The 16,473-nt window shown below is 44.6% G+C and overlaps 1 long non-coding RNA gene, 1 other non-coding gene and 1 pseudogene across 2 annotated transcripts in view; all 3 read right to left on the minus strand.

Annotated features, from left to right (window-relative positions):
- LOC141406987 (uncharacterized) overlaps nucleotides 1–16,473 on the minus strand; it is a 125,641-nt gene that overhangs the window by 62,913 nt on the left and 46,255 nt on the right. The gene's annotated exons all lie outside the window — the stretch shown is intronic.
- Nucleotides 8,574–13,029, minus strand: LOC107129877 (annexin-2 receptor). The gene is made up of 2 exons (XR_012413634.1): nucleotides 12,906–13,029; nucleotides 8,574–9,323 (listed from the first exon to the last, which is right to left on the minus strand). It is a non-coding gene; the product is annotated as an annexin-2 receptor (transcript).
- LOC107129933 (mitochondrial fission factor pseudogene) lies at nucleotides 14,487–15,401 on the minus strand (annotated as a pseudogene).

Below are 16,473 nucleotides of genomic sequence, written 5' to 3' on the forward strand. Positions count from 1 at the left end.
GGGACTATAGGCGCGTGCCAGCACACCCACCTAATTTTTTTTTTTCTTTTTTAGTAAAGACAGGGTTTCACCATGTTGGCCAGGATGATCTTGATCTCCTGACCTCATGACCCCCTTGCCTCTGCCTCCCAAAGTGCTGGGATTACAGGCATGAGCCTCCGCACCCTGCCTGCTTTTAGACTCTTAGATTTTCTACATAGGCTCATGTTCTGTAAGTATGGACAGTTTCATTTTTTCGCTTCCAATGTATATGCTTTTTAACTCCTTTTCTCACCTTATTTCACTGGCAAACAATTCCAGTACCTTGTTGAATAGAAATGGTTCCAGCGAATGTCTTGGTCTTGTTCCTGATTTCATGGGAAAAGCATCGAGTCTGTCACTATTACACACAATATTAGCTACAGGTTTTTGTAGATGTTCTTTGTACGGGTGAGGAAATTTCCTCTATTCCCACATTGCTGAGAGTTGGTTTTTAAATTTTAAATCATGAATGGGTATAGATTTTCTTAAATGCTTTTTGTGGTTGAGGCTGCAGTGAACTATGCATGTGCCACTGCACTCCAGCATGGGTGACAGAGTGAGACCTTCCCTCAAAAAACAAAAAAGCCAAAAATACTGAGGAGTGGCCCTTTAGCAGTTTCTCGCTTTCTCTAACTCCACTCATTCTCTTGCCTCTCCTGAGATAGAAATGGTAATGCTTTCTTCTAGGGCCAGGTCTGGAGTGCTCCCTACCTTTTGTTTCCTTTAACGTGTGCATACATGCGCATTGTAAGTAGTCAGTTACTGTATTAAACTCTTCGCAGCTACCCCTTTAGAGTGCGCATCTGTTTTATGCAGCAATGTTAATGATACAGGTTCCACTGGCAAGTATAAAATTACTCCAAAATATTTAGGAAAGCAAGATATTTAATTCTGGGGCATTTCAGAGTTTGGACAAAGAAAGATGATAGAGCATTGGAGTAAACAGATGGGGTGTCTGCCGAAGCAAAAGAAAAAGACAGTGACATAACATGGAAGCTGAAGAAATACATTTGTTATACAAAGTGCTGATGAGAGGTTGAAGATTGTGGAAATAGGAAAATGAAATGGTGGAATATACGTTTCATTGTGCAGGATTCACTGGGGTTGCTTGCGGGAAACTAGGAGGACAGAAACATTTCCAAATAAGGAAAGAAGCATAGGCAGCAAGCTAGGACGTGCCTGAGCATGCCTGGACATGTCTGGGCATGTCCAGGCAGATCAGAGAACAAATGGGTTAGGCCTTCTGAAAACTGGAGATACAGAATATACAGTTCTTATGCTACATTTTAACTTTTTATTTAACAATAATTTAAAATATACAAGAAAAATGCAAGAATGAACCACAGAAATCCAGCACACCTTTTGTCTATAGTCCCCAACTTTTAATAATATACCACATTTGGCTCTTCTCTCTCTAAAGAATTTGCAAAAAGATTATACAACCTATGGCCAGTGTACTTTAATATTTAGTGTGTATTTCCTAGGAACAGGGATATTTTCTTACATAAGTACAGTACAGTTATCAAATTTAGGGAATTTAACCCTACTGTAATGCATGTATATAATATAAAGACCATACTCCAGTTTTGCCAATCTTCCTAATAATGCCCTTTACAGCACATATACTCCTATAGTACATGTTCTAGTCCAGATTCAAGTATCACCTTTTGTTTTTATTTTCCTTTAATATGGAACAGTTCCTTAACTCTTTCATGCCTTAACATTTTGAAGAAAACTGGCCAATTATTTCACTGAATAGTCCTCAGGTTGGGTTTTTTCTAATTTACCCTCTTGTTCAGACTCAGATTATGCATCACCTATTGTGGAATGCCACAGAAGTCATGTTATGCAACTACAAGGCATCACATTTAAAAGTATGCCATATCTTGCTGCTCATTGGTGATGTTTGATCACCCTAGAAAGATATTTGGTATCTCCACTAAAAAGCTACTATTTCCTCCCTCAACTTACAAGCAATCTGTTGGAAATGAAAACTTGGAGTCGCAAAGAAAACGAGCACTTGAAAAGATTGATCAGTAACGTGAATTTACTTCTGTAGAAGGGTGCTGCCTGTAAGCTTGATCGCCATGAGAGCACCCTGAACAAAGGAAAGCAGGGGTTCTTTTTTTTTTTTTTTTTTTTTGAGACGGAGTCTTGCTCTGCCACCCAGGCTGGAGTGCAGTGACCGGATCTCAGCTCACTGCAAACTCCGCCTCCCGGGTTCACGCCATTCTCCTGCCTCAGCCTCCCGAGTACCTGGGACTACAGGCGCCCGCCACTGCGCCCGGCTAGTTTTTTGTATTTTTTAGTAGAGACGGGGTTTCACCGTGTTAGCCAGGATGGTCTCGATCTCCTGACCTCGTGATCCGCCCGTCTCGGCCTCCCAAAGTGCTGGGATTACAGGCTTGAGCCACCGCGCCCGGCCTAGCAGGGGTTCTTATCCCTGACACGTTGGGTCCCTACTGCTGTGTCCTATCTCCATTGGCTGCAGCTGGACTGCATAATCTAGACTGATCCCAATTGGCTAAAAACTTAAACTTTCCTAAATAGGTAAAGGTGCAATGGGCAACAAAGAAAGGGAGGGGGTTGCTTGCGGGAAACTAGGAGGACAGTAACATTTCCAAATAAGGAAAGAGCATAAGCAGCAAGCTTGGACGTGCCTGGACATGTCTGGGCATGTCCAGGCAGATCAGGGAACAAATGGGTTAGGCCTTCAATTAATATTACAAGGACATAGGATATGCTTATTCTTTTACTGTATTTAACAACCACCCAGGGGACAACAAAGAGTGATTAGTAGAGTAAAAGATTTGTCACTATGAAACATAAAGGAAACCTGAAAGAAGCTTTTAAGAGGAACTATCCTTCTTAAAACTTATTATTCTTAACACGAAGGTAAAGTTTGAAGAGGAACTTTTATTCTTAAAAATTTTCCCCTCTTGATTTTACATTCTTCCTCTTCAAATCTTTTTAAAATGTCTTGACTCAATTGCTCTTCTTGGTCAGTTAGAAGGAGCAACTTATCCGAATAAGGAGGAGGAAAGTTGAAAAGGATTTTGGTAAGAGCTTTTTCTAAAAGCTTTTGCAGTAATCCATGAATACAAGGTATGATATGACATCCTACAAGGATAAGCACACTTACTATAAGGGCAGGTGAGGTGAAGACTGAGGACATGAGTCCCTTCCATTTGCCAAACTATCTCTTCATTAAGTTAGTGAAAGGATCATTTATCCCAGAATTTTTAGTTAGTTCACTTGATAAAGCAGTAAGACCTTGTAGTGTTTTTGTTATAGTTCCATCAGGGGCAGTATTATTGTGGATAAAGGTACAACATGGGGTTCCAATCATAATACAAACTCCACCCTTTTCTGCTAGTATCATGTCTAATGCTATTCTATTTTCCCAAGCCATTTGACTGGCGGGTCCTAATTGCTCAGCTATTCCTTTAATAGCATCTCTTATATAATTAACAAACTGTTGCTGGTTGTAGGAAATATAATTTATCCAGTCTACATTTTTACTGATAGTCACCCACCCAAATAATGACTCAAATCCTGCGGCTATTTGATTTTGGGCTTTAAATTCATCTGGTACTCTTTGTGGGACTCCAATCGCATCTATATAAACATTAGGGTCAAAGGACTTACAAGGGACATTTCTTGTGCTCCAGTGTTTGGTTGTTATTTCCTACGGTGTATGAAATGTCAGGGTGAAAGGGACAGTCAATTGAATTACAGCACAAGTACCACTCCAGTTACTTGACAGAGTGTCCAATAAAGGTCCACCACAATACCACCATACATCTGCTCGAGGATGGATAGGGGCGGATTGATGGGTTAGCTCTTGGAAGTGCCTGAGCTCACTGCATCCTGTTAGGTTTCCAAGGAACACCAAGTTTTCCCCCTGTCGTGAGAGACAGGAGGCAAAATTGGCCCTGGAAGATGAAGGCTGGATGGCCCTCAGGGGCTGACCTGCAGGGTGCTGGACCTCAGGGAATAGCAGAGAGAGTGTTTGGCACGATTTATTACCCCAGGCCATGGGGTCTTGGAAGAGAGCCACCATGCAGTCCATGTCTGGTCAATTAGAAGACCATCCAAGTGGAAAGGGGACAGTTTGGGCCTCTGGTCTACCATGCACACAAGCGTAACAATAGCTTTTATTTAGAACGTGGATGGAATACTTAATCCATTCCAACCAGGCATTTGCATCTTGGTACCCTGTCTCAATTGCTAAAGTTTGCCTTAGGTCTTTTACTTCTACTACACTACTTTGGTTTTGTCATTGGGTATGAGATGGGTGATTGTTTTAGGAGGATGGGATAGAGAGGTTGAAGCAGCAACAAAGTGTATTTCAAAAAATCCTCTAGGATCTGTTCCTGAGATGTTGGCTTCCGTACCATAAATATGACTTAATGATGGGGAAGAGTTTGGGGATGTTGCAATAGTGATAGTAAGCTGTACAGGATTACACTGGTTATGTTGACAATTAGTAGGAGCAGCCTCTTTGGTAAAATGGATATATGGTTTTAAGAACTGACAAAGACTTGTGGGAGCAGTTCAGCCTAGACCTTTGGTGTTCCATAGGACATTAGATCAAGAATAGCAGATGGACTCTGTTTTAGGGGGACAAGAGTCCCATTCCCACCAGTTAATACAACTACTATTCTTGGGATTATTATCTATGTAGGAATTTACTATATCTTTACAATCTGAGGAAGTCCAAGAGGGGCAGAGATATTTCTCTGAAGCAGTAACTGTCTTTGGTTTTGTAAATATCCACAGGATATGACTAAACAAGCATCAAAGGTAATAATCTGGGGTGGACTTGATCTAGTTACCTTAATTATAAGATGGGGAGCAGTTAAGGAAAAGAAAAGAAGAGATAGGTAGATTAAGCTTTTTTCTTTAACATTACTTTGGTGGGAGTTGACCCTGGGACAACCATCCATGGCTTTGGACAAGGTAATTGCTTTTTAACTGGAGTATAATGAGTCCACCCTTTCTCAGTGGCTCGGACTGCTGTCTTAGTTGTTATGAGCATCACATAGGGTCCTTCCCAGGTAGGCTCGAGTTTTCCCTCTTTCCAGCCTTTGATCAGAAGGTGATCTGTGGGTTGGTGTTGGTGGACTGGAAATTGGAGGGGTGGAGTCTGTGCTAGAAAGCCTTGAGTCCTGAGGGTAGAAAGGGTGGAAGAAAGACCAAATAAATGATTTCTAAGGAACTAATCTTTTGTTTCAAATGTGGGAAGGTCAGTAGTAGTGTTTAGGTAAGGCAACCCATAAAGCATTTCATAGGGAGACAGGCCCAGATCTTTCTAAGGGGCAGTTTGGATCCTTAATAAAGCAATGGAAAGGCATTTTGTCCATGACAACTGAGTTTCTAATATTAATTTGGTTAGATGATTCTTTAGAGTTTGATTCATTCTTTCTACTCTTCCTGAGGAGGGAGGGTGCAAAGGAGTATGATATTCCCATTTTATCCCTAGTGCTTGGGTTAGTCCTTTAATAATGTGTGCAGTGAAATGGGTTCCATGATCCAAATCAATGTTCTCTGTTAGTCCAAACCTGGGTATGATGTTCCAATAGAGCTTTGACTACATTACTGGCTGTTGCACTTGGGAAAGGAATGGCTTCTACCCAGTGGGTAAGATGATCTACTATTACTAGTAAATATTTAAGGCGGCCTATTGGGGGCATTTCAGTATAGACCACTTGAACACTTTGAAACGGGCTGCTACAGAGAAATATCCAGCTAGGCCCCTCCGCTTAAATCCACCAGCTCCGCTCTAGTAGAAACTGCGACCGAGAAAACACCGACCTGCTGCACCTCTCAAAACTGTGTCTAGAAACTCCTAACCTAACGGTGCTGGGTGTAATGTTGCTACCACGGAGTCAACAGCCGTGCAGGAACCTAGAAACAACTGGCTGTCACAAAGGACTGTGTGACAGAGAGCAATAGCCGGTTCCAGACACAGCCGGTTTTAGAGAAATGAATGGCATTGTCCTCAAGAAAACACTGGCTCTATGCAAATGTTTGTGACGGAAATACCACCACAAACGCCAGCACACGGAAACCCGATACTGAGAACCAAGGGGGTCTGCCAAGAGCGGCGCCTCCAAGGAGTAACTGCCAGCCGGCAAAGTGCGAATGAGAAACCGGCCACTCCATGCAACGACCCGTACTGCCACGGAAAAAGCATCTGACGTCGCTGAGAAGCAGTGAAGCCAGAAGTGGCCACTTTTGAAGAAAAAGGAATGCCACTGACAAACACCCAATTCCCAGAAATAATCGGTATTTGTTCCAAAACACAGCCGAATAAACCGGGAACCTGCAGAGTGGTTGCACCTATTTCAGACGCAACTGAGGAAACGGGGTCACCCAGAGCCTCAACTTCCTGGGCTCTCGCAAGCCTTTGTAGAAGCAACAGGCAGTGCTGCCAATGAGGAGCATCTGGCGGCAAAACTAGTGGTAATGCCACTGACAAAAGGCCTGTTAGGCAAAAATAGTAATTTTTAGTTTCCAGGGATCATGGGTCAACACAGAGCAGACAGCATAAAGCTGAGGGCTGACAAAAGAAAAATTAGCAACAATTGTTTTTTAAAAGGGCAAGTTACCTGAAAATATAACACAATAGAAATACATTTGGAAAAATTCATTGAATGAAAATCAAAGCTAAGCAAAACATAAAAAACTGACTCTGCAAAGAAGAAAATGCAAACACTTATAAACAGTATGGTTTCACAGCTGTAATATCGCTGTCATGCCTATATCAATATCTGCTTGATCTAAACCTGGACTTCTAACGGATTGCAGGCACTGCTAAACCAACACTTGCTACTCCTAAAAGATCTTCTTCACTGACATGCCCCGACATCCAGTTTAAAACTCATAGGCATAACTAAAGCAGGATAAGAAATTATGAAACCTAAACTAAGAAGTCACAGGCATGGTTATGCTAGTATTGGTTTGGACTAAATCTGGACTTGCAAGAGCTAAGAAATTGCATTCCCGCGGGCACTTAGAATCCAAAAATGAACTTGTTACTCTATAAGAAATCCCTATCCCAGGACTCGCTCAGAATAGGATATTTTAAAAGCAGGATTAAGCACCTTTATCACGGGCAAAATAAACTGATACTTGTTCCACTTAAATTCAGACTCACTGTGCAGAGAAATCACAATCAGGGCTATATTCTGATGCGTAGGAGGTTTAAAAATCCCATCAAGGCAGACAAAGCAGGCAGGGCCAACCCAGACCTCCTCAGCCTACTGAAATTGCTAAAGCAAGTTGTGGTATGATTAAATAATTGGCAGTTTTCTTATAAACCACACTATTTATTCCAAAGAAAAAGAAACAGTAAGTGCTGCTATACCTAAGACCCATGAATAAGTAGTCTTATTTATTTATTTATTTGTTTATTTAGAGACAGGGTCTCGCTCTGTTGGATTGCAGTGTCGGAAACTCGACTCACTGCAGCCTAGACCTCCTGAGCTCAAGTGGTCTTCCCATCTCAGTCTCCTGAGTACCTGAGACTACAGGTGCATGCCACCATGCCCGGCTAATCTTTGTATTTTTTGTAGCAACGAATCTCACCATATCGCCCAGGCTAGTCTCAAACTCCCGTGCTCAAGCAATCCGCATGCTTCAGCAGCACAAATTGCTGGGATTACAGGTATGAGCCACGCCGCACCATCTGAAAAAATAATCTTAAGAAGTGGTCATCGGTGTGGTTGTATTAATATAAGTAATTGCCTGGTCCTTCCATGAGAAATAGCAAAGACTGATGAACCCCTCAATCTTTTTTTTTTTTTTTTTTTTTTTGAGACAGAATCTTGCTCTGTCACCCAGGCTGGAGTGCAGTGGTGCGATCTCGGCTCACTGTTAGTTCCTCCCGTGTTCATGCCATTCTCCTGGCTCAGCCTCCCAAGTAGCTGGGACTACAGGCGCCCACCACCACCCCCGGCTAATTGTGTGTGTGTGTGTGTATATATTTTTTAGTAGAGACAGGGTTGCACCGTGTTAGCCAGGATGATCTCGATCTCCTGACCTCGTGATTCGTCCGCCTCGGCCTCCCAAAGTGCTGGGATTACAGGTATGAGCCACTGTGCCCGGCTAAACCCCTCAATCTTATGACTGCGAATAAAATACCTCAGTGTGAAACACAATGAATTGCTATAGTGTAAAAACAAAGGCAGCTGTTAAAACAAAAATAAAATTAGTAATTAAAAAGACGTTCTAATAACCCAAAGATGTGAAATAAAATTAAATGAAAACAAACATGATATACTTAAAAAGCAATAACTTGAAAAATAGTACAAATATAATTAAAAATAAAATGGAAAACAAAGTTTAAATATGCCAACACTCTGAATAATTCTAAAATCATAATAGATTTCTCAGAGTTGAAACGGATAGAAATAAAATTGTTAAATGAAACATATAATGAAATAAACATAAATGTTTAAAATAAACAGAAACTGCAGTAAGCGACCGGACACCATGGAGAAACGTCAGGAAACAGAAAATTTTAAAATTGACCATGAGCACTGAAAGCACATCTAAATGTATTTTTACTTTCTAAATAAAGACATTTTGTAACTGAGAATCTTTTCAAGGAGGAGAATCCAAAATGGCTCCTGCTGCTATCTAAAGCTTCTTGGCTCCAAAGGTCCCTGGGCAGCACCCCCAGCGTACAGAGAATGGGCACAACCAAGGTGACGAATCCACTCCAGGCAGCCTGAGAAACCCGGGTGGTGGCACCACCACTTCAAGACAGGTGGATGGCGGCACCCTGAAAGGCGCCCGCCTTCAGAGGCCTGGGTTTCATGCTATTTGTCCCTGGAGTGGGGAGGACTGCACCAGGGAAGCTGCTGGAGCATCAATCTGTGGGCTTCCTCTGAGCTGTCCACCTCTTCTACAGGTGCCTCTTATAGCTTCTGTGTCCAGGGCCAACTGAACTCGTGGGCTCCACTGTACTTGGTTCTAAGATGCCCTGAACTCTTGGAAAGAGTCCGTTTTGCGGGTAGACTCCGGGTAGCCGCCAGCAAGGACTGGAAAGCAGTCCCAAATCACAGCTGTCCAATGAGTACTCTCCTGCTACTGGATACATAGAAAGAGGCCAGGGACCACAATCTTTTGAACTCACAATAGGCGGAGGCTGGGGCTCTGGCGCCACCTCTGCGGAATCTGAAACATGCTTCACACAGCCAAGAAAATGTTGCTCCATTGCTTAAGCCTCAGACCAGGAGGAAACAAATGTTTGCTCTGATCGAGGAGGGACAGCCTTCAGCACTACCATTACTCTGTGAGGGAAAAAAAGAGATCAGACTGTTACTGTATCCATGTAGAAAGAAGTAGACATAGGAGACTCCATTTTGTTCTGTACTAAGAGAAATTCTTCTGCCTTGAGATCCTGTTAATCTGTAACACTAGCCCCAACCCTGTGCTTGCAGAGACATGTGCTGTGTTGACTCAAGGTTTAATGGATTTAGGGTTGTGCAGGATGTGCTTTGTTAAAAAAAAAAAAAAAAAAAAAAAAGTGCTTGAAGGCAGTATGCTTGGTAAAAGTCATCACCATTCTCTAACCTTGAGTACCCAGGGACACAAAACACTGCAGAAGGCCGCAGGGACCTCTTCCTAGGAAAGCCAGGTATTGTCCAAGGTTTCTCCCCATGTGATAGCCTGAAATATGGCCTCGTGGGAAGGGAAAGACCTGACCGTCAGTCCAACACCCATAAAGGGTCTGTGCTGAGGGGGATTAGTAAAAGAAGAAGGCCTCTTTGCAGTTGAGATAAGAGGAAGGCATCTGTCTCCAGCTCATCCCTGGGAATGGAATGTCTTGGTGTAAAACCCAGTCTTAGGTTCTATTTACTGAGATAGGAGAAAACTGCCTTATGGCTGGAGGTGAGACATGCTGGTGGCAATACTGCTCCTTAATGCACCGAGATGTTTGTGTAAAGTCAAACATAAATCTGGCCTACGTGCACATTAAGGCACAGCACCTTTCCTTAAACTTATTTATGACACAGAGATCTTTACTCACATGTTTTCCTGCTGACTCTCCACCATTACCCTATAGTCCTGCCACATCCCCCTCTCTGAGATGGTAGAGATAGTGATCAAAAAATACCGAGGGAACTCAGAGACCAGTGCTGGCGCTGGTCCTCCCTATGCTGAGCTCTGGTCCCCTGGGCCCACTTTTGTTTCTCTATACTTTGTCTCTGTGTCTTATTTCTTTTCTCAGTCTCTCATCCCAAATGATGAGAAACACCCACAGGTTGTGGAGGGGCTGGTCACCCCTTCACTCTGGGTATTTATGCTTTCCAGAGCCCGTGGGCAGAGGCCAGCCAGATATTAAGAAACTCAATAGGCTGGGTGCGGTGGCTGACGCCTGTAATCCCAGCACTTTGGGAGGCCGAGGTCAGGAGTTCGAGACCAGTTTGACCAACATGGTGAAACCCCGTCTCTACTAAAAGTACAAAAATGAGCCAGGCATGGTGGCTCGGGCCTGTAATCCCAGCCACTCAGGAGTCTGAGGCAGGAGAATTGCTTGAACCTGTGAGGCGGAGATCACAGTAAGCCGAGAAGGAAGGAAGGAAGGAAGAAAGGAAGGAAGGAAGGAAGGAAGGAAAGGAGGGAGGGAGGGAGGGGAAAGAAAACAAATGTACGAAAATTAGTAGACACATGTAAAACAGTAACATGTTAGAGAGTACATAAAACCATAACCGTAATTCCGACGGAAAAACATAGCGAGAAAAGAAACCGAAATGAAACGGACACTAAGCAAACCTTAGACAGAAATAGTGCTACAGAACCCCGGGATTAAAGAGCGCTTCAGGGGACAAAAACAATAAGCACTGCTGCCACCAGAAAACTGTGCGCTAGGGCTCTTCCCTACTAATGACCTCCCTAACGAGAAACTGAATGTAGCAAGTGCCAGCACCCAGCGTATAGCGCTGGTGCTGCCAAACAAATACCCGTTTTTGCACCGCAAACGGTGCTGCTAGAGAGAATCTGCAGACTCTTAGAAAAAGGTGGTGCTTCTCCACCTGAACATCCTGCCTGGAGGAATGAACCGACTCAGTTGAAATGTTTTTTGACATTTTAATATGTTTTAATCCGTTTAATGTATTTTAACCCATTTTAATGTGTTGTGACAGAAAAGGCTCCGGCTAATGGTACTACGGAATTACTAGCAGGTACAGAGGCTCGTGCAATCACCGTTCTGCGACATAAAAACAAGCTTCAGGAAGTTCCTACAAGATACTAGCGGTGCTAGAACCCAGAAAGTGACAGCACAAAGAACTTGCCGGTCCTGCGAAAGGAAAACGTCACTTTAGGCGCTAACAATGGTGCAGCAACTGAGAAAACGCCAAGTGAGCACTACTGGCAAAAGTGCTGATGCTAATCCGTCAGCTTCGCGTAAGAAGCACAGACACTAGACAGAACCCGGGACTTAACACCAGCGAGACTGAGATTGAGCTGGGCTCTCCAGCTACTGAAAGAATGGAAGTCGAGGAACACGAAGCTGAGACACTCTCAAAATTAAAAGAAAAAACCACATAACATTTAAATAAAAATCTAATTTTAGGCGTAGCTAAAATTTTAGGCATAGCTAAAATAAAATGGTGGTTCACGCTTGTAATCCCAGCACTTTGGGAGGCCGGGGTAGGTGGATCACCTAAGGTCAGGAGTTTGAGACCAGCCTGGCCAATATGGAGAAGCCCCGTCTCTACTAAAAATATAAAAAGTCAGCCGGATGTGGTGGCGGGCACCTGTAGTCAACAGCTACTCGGGAGGCTGAGGCAGGAGAATCGCTTGAACCTGGGAGGTGGAGGTTGTGGTGAGATGAGATCGTGCCATTGCACCAGCCTGGGCAACAAGAGCGAAACTCTGTCAAAAAAAAAAAAAAAAAGAAAGAAAGAAAAAGAAAGAAAGAAAGAAAAGAAAAGAGAACAGAAAGAAAGAATTTTAAAATCATTAAAGTCTAAAGTGCAAGTAAAAATGAAAAAGCAAACACACTGGTAACATCGTTCTCAGAGCAAAAGACACAAAAAAGCAAAAATTACAAAGAATCAACCTTACAAAGAAATTACTAACCTTGCGAAACGATGCAGTCCTACAATTAGGATATTTATGTCAGAGCTGAACCCGTACGTATTACACCTAAGTCTAAATTTCCTTCAACAAAAACAAAAACAAACCAGTCGTGGTTAAACCTGTTTAACTACTAGTGAAAAATCGCAGGAGCTGGTATATCCCTACTTGGTCCACAAGAGAAAAAGTCGAGTTGAACGAGATTTGCTACTGTCAAACAGAGCTTGGTAAAACGGAGAAATCGCATTGGCCGGCATTTCCTGACTTCCAGGAGAGTTTTAAAAACACAGGAATAGCTAAGGCGGGACCTGCTATTGCGAAACCAAACATGATATAAGAGCTCCCCGGCATTGTTAAACTGGTCATCACTAAACCTAAAAAAAAATCGCAATTGCTGTTACACAGATTTCTACAGGAGTTAAACATCCCCTGCGCAGCTAAAGCAGGGCTTACTAGTACGAAACCGTAACTTGCTAGGACCAAGAAACTTGAGGCAGGGCTAACTCCGGGATTGTTTGATGAGAAATCCGAGCCTACAGGAAACCCGAAGCTGCTGGGGAAAAAATAAAGGGGGGGGGGGTCATAGGGTAACTCTGCCTTTCTAGGACGAAACAGTGACTTCCTACGACCTAGAAATCGCAGCCAGGGCTAGACCAGTGTTTGTCCTAAGTCGGGACTTCCTTGGGCTGAGAAATCACATTTTGGCTATTCCTCGACTTTGAACAGAGGCAGAAACGGCAGGCACCGCGAAATCGAAACTTGCTAAAACCAAGAAGCCAACGACTCACGAAACCGCAGGGTCCTGCGACAGAGGCGCGAGCGGACTTCTGGAGGCCGAGTCAGAGCCGGTGCAGCGGCGCTGGAGGCGCTGGGAAGAGACCGCGCCCGCGCAGCTCCCCTGCCACCGTCTCTGAGAAGCGGCGGGCTCCCCCCAGCCAGCGCCGCCTCCTCCGGGACACCAGACTCGATGCAACTGGAGCAGCTGCGACGCGGCATCCCTCAGATTGGCTACCTGATTGCTGCCGCCATCGAGGAAATGAAGGCTCCCACCAACGAGCTGTGCCGCGACCAGGAGACCTCGGCTTGGTGAGATGGCAGTACTGGGAGCCTGTGAGTGCCGGCAGCCGACTGGGTTGTCAAGGACAACAGTCGTTTTGATGAAACCAATGGTGCTGTCACCAAGAAACCATCGACTCAGAAAAAAAAAGAGGTTCGGCCACCAAGAAACTCCGTACAACAAGTGCTGTGACAGAAAAACCTCCGGCTCGGTACCGCTGGCGAAACAGTCAATGGGAACACTGGGTCCTGCGACCGTGAAGCCTGCACTAGAGGGCCTCGGATGGAGAAAGCGACGCACAGAGACCAGGAAACTGTGCACAGCACAACTAGCAGTAGACACAAGGGGAAAAGTGTCTGGTTGGCTCTCTGGGAGAAAGTGCGGATAAGAAACGGAGACTTGTTGCAGGGACCAGCGCAGCCACTGAAGGAGGTTACCCATATGGCGATGGTGCCAGCGAAACACACACTGCGGTTTGGACGACACCCATGGGGATGGCACAGAGAAACATGCGCTGTCACTAAAGTACATCCAGCTCCGCGCAACCAGTGGTTCGACGATTGAGAAAGTGCCAGTTGGGCTCTACTAGAAACTTCTGAAAACAGTCCTCCCACAGCAGCTATCAGACCCACCACAGACAAACGCTTTTAGGAAGCACCCAACGGTGCTGAGACAGGCCTGGGCCGGCACAAAGCGCGGAGCGGTGCGGGTACCGAGAAACACCAGACTCGGTGAAATTAACCTAGCCGCCACTGTATCCACTGGCTTCGCAGGTTGCTACCGGCGAAGGTGCTGTGGGGAAACTGCAGACTCAATTCACCGATTTATGCTACGTGGCGCAGGCGGGGGAGGTTGTGGGGGGAAACACCAGCGAAGTTGTGAAACCAGCTGCCTTGGGACCCAACAAGCACCTGCCCGCAGCAAATGCCTGTGCTGTTGCAAAAGACAACTTTTGGCGCAAATAATGTTGCCGCCAGAGAGCATCCGGTAACTCTGACAGAGGAGTGGCGATGGCATTGAGAAACCGCTGGAGCCAGGAAAGGAGCGGTACAGTCACCGACCAACTGCGCGATCGGTGCCACCAAAGTACTGCCAGCTCTACCCACTCTCGATTCTCATGTCTGTCCCCTAAAGCTTAGGAAAGTCTGGTTTCGGTTTTGTTTTGTTTTGTTTTTCTTTCTTTTTTAGATAGTGTCATGCTGTTATTTTCTTGTGGCCTTGGGTAAATTCTGGAGACCAGGATTAAACCCAAGATATATTTCCATCGTTAGAATAAAGATTTAGAGTTACCATCTTGAACGTAATATCACTGTTTTATTTCTTTCATATTGTTTTTGAAGTTTGCAAATCTTTTATATTTCCAGCTGCTGAGACAATACTTTTGAAAGCTGATGTTACCTCTAGCGGCGAAACAAGAGCCAGCTATTAAGCAGCCAGAGAGCTACAGTAATTGAATGCGTGACCATTTCTCTTTTAGCACGTTCTCTGTTTTCCTCTTCCAGAAGTTGTAAACGTCTATTTAGTTTGATTATCTGTCGTTTTGGTGAAGCTGCATTTACAACAGTTAGGTCATCTGACGTTACTTCAATTGTTGTATCTATATTTGAAATGCCATACAGAGAATCATCTCTGACCAGCTATCCATTTTGGCGAACAGCATTTTCACTCATAGACCGCTCTCTTTTTAGTTTGCCAACTGCACGGATTTCTTCATTTTGAGGGGTTTTGCAGGTCTTTCTAAATCCAGAAAATCTAGTGGTCTTTCACTTAGTGTAAGTACATGAGGTGGTGTTTTTAGTGTCAGGGATTTAAAGGGAGTTGACTGAATAAGGTCAAAATCTGCTAGTCTTGAAAATGATACATATTCATTATTTTCTGCGACAACAATCCACTCCAGGACCTGCATTATCACACTAGCATTTGGAACTCCTTGGAATCCTTGTTCCAGGTCGGCGTTTGGCGATGCTACTTTTAACTTTTCTGGGACCTTCATTCGCTGACTAATGCCTTCAGTATATTGCATTTTGTACTGAATTCGACTAATTTCTGCCATCTCAGCAGCAGTGAGAGAAGGAAGTGCTGACCCATTCACCAAATATGTACCAACTACCGCTTGCTGTTAGGCACTATCTGCTTCTGTGCTTCATGTTAAATCCTTAAACTTGCTTCAATGTGCACGTGCTGGATTGAGAGCCACTTTTGTCCCCCTGGGCCCACAGGAGGGTCCTGGCGAGGACCGCCGCCTTCCGGCTCCTGGGGCACTCCAGTGGGCGCTCCCAGAGGCCGCTGGCCGAGAGCACCCCGGCGCCCAGGCACAGCACGGGCGGAGCGGTCCGCAGAGGGCCAGGGCAGATGAGCGAAAGCTCTTTCGTGGTTTTTAGGAACAGAAACAACACACTCAGACATGAAAAACTGGCCTGGCTTAAAGGGGTTCCTGGCCTTACAGGTGAGTAAGAAATGCCACTTCCTGGCAGGCCTAGGAACATCAGGATATTTGGAGGCCTTTGACAAAAGGAGAATTCACCCAAATCTATAGGTATTGCAGGCAAAGTATGATAGCAAGATCTTGCCTTGGTTTCCTAGCCATGAGAGGGTTTTTAAAGTGTAATTTAAGATTCCTTATGATAAGGTCCAGAAACTTAAAGAGAGCCTATGTGGTAAACCACTATTCCAGCCGCACTTGTGTACATAATTAGGCCAAGTTTAATGACACTAACTTTATTTTTTAAATAAATTACTTGGCCAGGCGCGGTGGCTCACGCCTGCAATCCCAGCACTTTGGGAGGCCGAGGTGGAAGGATCACGTGAAGTCAGGAGTTTGAGACTAGCCTGGTCAACATAGTGAAACCCCATTTCTACTAAAAATACAAAAATTAGCCGGGCATGGTGGCAGGTGCCTGTAATCCCACCTACTCAGGGGAGAAATGCTTAAACCCGGGAGGCGGAGGTTGCAGTGAGCAGAGGTCACACCATTGCACTCCAGTCTGGGTGACAAGAGTGAAACTCCATCTCAAAAAAAAAAAAAAAATTACTCTTATTAATACTTTGATGGTTGGGCACGGTGGCTCAGGCCCGTAATCCCAGCACTTTGGGAGGCCAAAGCGGGCAGATAACTTGAGATCAGGAGCTCAAGACCAGCCTGACCAATATGGTGAAACCCTGTCTCTACCAAAAATACAAAAATTAGCCAGGCATGGTGGCATGAGCCTGTAGTCCCAGCTACTTGGGAGGCTGAGGTAGGAGAATTGCTGGAACGTAGGAGGCAGAGAAGTTGCAGTGAGCTGAGATCGTGCCACTGC

This window comes from Macaca fascicularis, chromosome 6 (genome assembly GCF_037993035.2).
Source record: "Macaca fascicularis isolate 582-1 chromosome 6, T2T-MFA8v1.1".
NCBI lineage: Eukaryota > Metazoa > Chordata > Mammalia > Primates > Cercopithecidae > Macaca > Macaca fascicularis.